Source organism: Urocitellus parryii (genome assembly GCF_045843805.1).
Source record: "Urocitellus parryii isolate mUroPar1 chromosome 13 unlocalized genomic scaffold, mUroPar1.hap1 SUPER_13_unloc_11, whole genome shotgun sequence".
Lineage (NCBI taxonomy): Eukaryota > Metazoa > Chordata > Mammalia > Rodentia > Sciuridae > Urocitellus > Urocitellus parryii.
In genome coordinates, this window is record NW_027551763.1 from 612,869 (window position 1) to 616,190 (window position 3,322).

Sequence of the window (3,322 nt, forward strand, 5' to 3'; positions counted from 1 at the left end):
GTTACAACATATACTGTGGCTTGATTTGGAGAAGTCCTGGATAAAAAGTGGAAATGAGTCAATAATTGAATTTAATCACTTGCATTTTTTTTTTCTGGAGAGATTTAGGAAAAAAAATAAGAGCTTCGGCAAAAGTCTGTGATTTACATTATTATTTTTTTTCAACAAAAAAATGCCATCAACAATTTACATCATACAAATGTTTGTATGAAACTGGATCTTCATATTTCAGGTAGTTACAACTGTGCTTTTATTTTTATTTTATTTTATTTTTAGGGCTTCGGAAGTTCAAACAGCCTGGAAGTGTGGTTAACTCACTTCTGGAGAAATAAGGCCATTTTCCATGACTCGGAGAGGCCAGTTTATAGTCATCAGTAATGTCCCAGGATTCATTAAACGGTTTGATTCACATATTGTAGGCACGCAAATCCACCTGCCGCGTGCATCTTCAGAAAATACTGACCTGTGACAATACTTGAGTCTGTGTCTGAGACTGGATTTGCGACTGGTGCTGCTGAGAGGCTGGCTGAGGGCTCCCGATGGCAGGGATGGGGGATGTAATCTGAGAGGTGACAGGAGAGTGCTGCCTGGGAGAAGGCTGAGACTGGTGCTGCATGTGTTGCAGCTGCTGCAGCTGGATGTGCTGCTGCAGCTGCTGTTGCAGCTGCTGTTGGTTGATTTGCTGCTGGAGATGCTGCTGCTGCAGTTGCTGCTGCATGTGGTGCTGAAAATGCTGCTGCTGCATCTGCTGCTGGATCTGCTGATGCATTTGGTGCTGCTGGAGTTGCTGCTGCTGCATCTGTTGCATCTGTTGCTGCTGCTGCAATTGCATCTGATGCTGTTGGGTTTGCACCGAAGGGCTCACTTGGGTGGAGGTGGCTGAGCCAACCATGGTGATCCCCATGGAGCTTATCAGCGGAGCCCCAATGTTCGAGGGCATGTTGGCCGCGATGGTGACCGATGTGACAATCTGGTTCATGGGGAGTCTCATGGTTAAGGGTTTGGGAGCGATTGACCTAGGGAACGACTGTGAGAGAGTCTGAGGTGAGGCTGGTACCGTTCCATGTTGAGCCAGCGGAGTGTTGAGGAGGGAGGAAGTCAGATTGGTCGACGCCAGGGTCTACAGAACAGAAGGAATGGTCTGGGCTTCTGCTGACTCAGCGGCAGCCTTAGAAACCAGGCTGGCCCTGTATGCAGCCAGGGCCTTCAGGTATTCCTTTTTTGGCAGCTTCTGTTTTCCTTTTATATACCTGCTTCTGCTTTTCTCCAAGACTGTCCCACATAGACGCGACGATTTTTGAGACCTCTCCAAAGGTTGCATTGGGGTTTTGACCTTTAATTGCAGCCTGTGTGTCTCTGAAAAACAGGGCATATGCTGGTACTGGCTTCTGCGGCTCATTGGAATCTTTCTTTTTCTTTTTCTTTGGAGTCTTGGGCTTCTTGCCAGAATCTGGAGCGACTCTTTTCTCTCCAATGGCTCTGCTGGCCTCCTCCGCATCCTCCTCATTGATGGAGCTGGAAGGCGGGGGCGTGGCCGATTTGCTTGCTGGAGGTGAAGGAGAGGTATGGGGCATGCTGGCTCCTCCCAAATTCAAGCCCAGCTGGGCACTGAGCTGGGACTGGTTGATGGTGGTGAGCTGGGCAGGAGGCATGATCCCCGATTGCGCAGCATCTGTCATGTGGACGATGGACCTCATGATCAGGGAGGGGTCCTGGCGGTACTGAAAGACTTGTGTGTGGCTCTGATCCATATGTAACCCACTGCTATGAAGCACACCATCTTGTTCCACAAGATTTCTTGAGATGAAATAGAAGGAAGATCCAGGCTTTGAGGAGGAAACTGGGGTGTGAATTCGCTTCCCTGGGAAGGCAGTGGATCACTGAGAGCTTGAAAGGGTAGCAGTACATCAGGCATGCCCAGGGCGGGGTCAGACTCTGGAGGAGGCGTGATGGGTGGGATTTCAAACTCCTCGTGCCCCAGGCTTGGCGTATGGAATGTCTGCTCGCTGGCAGCAAAGAATGTGTTGTTGGCTTCTGCCATGCTCATGTAGTTATTATTATTTCCAAGCTTGCTGTAGCCGTAGTACCCCAGGCACTGCGCGAAGTCCAGGCCGGTGGGGTACCCGGCCGCCGCGGGGTAGAACCTCACATCCATGCCGGAGCCTGGCCCGGGGCCGAGGGCCGGGACTGGGGCTCGCCGGGGCCGGTACCCGCCTCCTCGCAACCGCTAGATCCACCGTCGGGGGCGCCCGACTGGGGGCGCCCGGGGTTGGCGCGCGGGACTCCGGGCTGGAGGGGCGTCGCGACCGGAGCCCAAGGAGCCCGGGAGCCGCAATCGCCGCACACAAAGGAGTGGCCACGCGAGCCGCGGGAGAGCCGGAGGCGGCCCGGGGGACGCGCCCCACTGGGGCACCGAGATAGCCTGCGCGCAGGCCAGGCACCCAGGTCGCGGGGCACAGCGCGGGGGCCCAGGGCGGCGCAGCGAGTTCAGGTGCGCTGGGCAAGGCTGGGACAGCGGCTGCGGCAGCGGCGGCGGCAGCGGCGGCTGGCCCCGCTCCTCCTCCTCCTCCCGGGGCGGACTGAGGAGAGGAGCCGCGGAGACAAGGGGCCCGGCCCCTCCCCCCTGTATTATTTTTTAAAATATATTTTTTTCTTATGAGATGATAGGTAGTGCATTCTCATGTCAGCAACTGTGCACTATTTTTCATATCATTTTGTTCAGTATTCATTTTTTATTTATAAGCTAATTGTGCTTTTCCTTAATTGTTGAATTATTCTGACATGATGGGATTACTTTTGAACTCAGTTATTCTCAGTAGAATATCAAAGTGTAACTGAATATAGAGTCTGTCATCTTGGTAGGAATGAGAGACATAAATTCTTCATTGAATGGAACTATCTGGCATTTATTAGTCAATATAATTAAAGCAAGTCATAGGTAAGAAAAATTCTTTCTTTTTATAAAATAGCACATTTTTTCCTTCCTGACAGCTATTTTGACATACATCAGTAAATTACAAATACTTTAATGATCCAAATTAATTTGGAATTATTTTAAATGACCATCTCATTCAACTGCTAATGTTAAAAGGAAGATAAGTACTTTTTAAATTTAGTAGTTGATTCGCATATATAGTTTTTTGAATGTGTCTTATATACTGATTTTCCCATTGATGCATGATTACAAAGTGCATATATATTTATACATATATTTCATTATATATTACATATACATACTTTATTATATATATATTATACATATATATACATACATACTAATATATACACCCATACACAAACAAACACAGACTTCTTTTTTAAG

At 48.9% G+C, this 3,322-nt stretch overlaps 1 pseudogene; it reads right to left on the reverse strand.

The window, feature by feature from the left end:
- Positions 1 to 448: 448 nt before the first annotated feature.
- Positions 449 to 2,155, reverse strand: LOC144251346 (TOX high mobility group box family member 3 pseudogene; annotated as a pseudogene).
- Between the last annotated feature and the right edge of the window lie 1,167 nt (positions 2,156 to 3,322).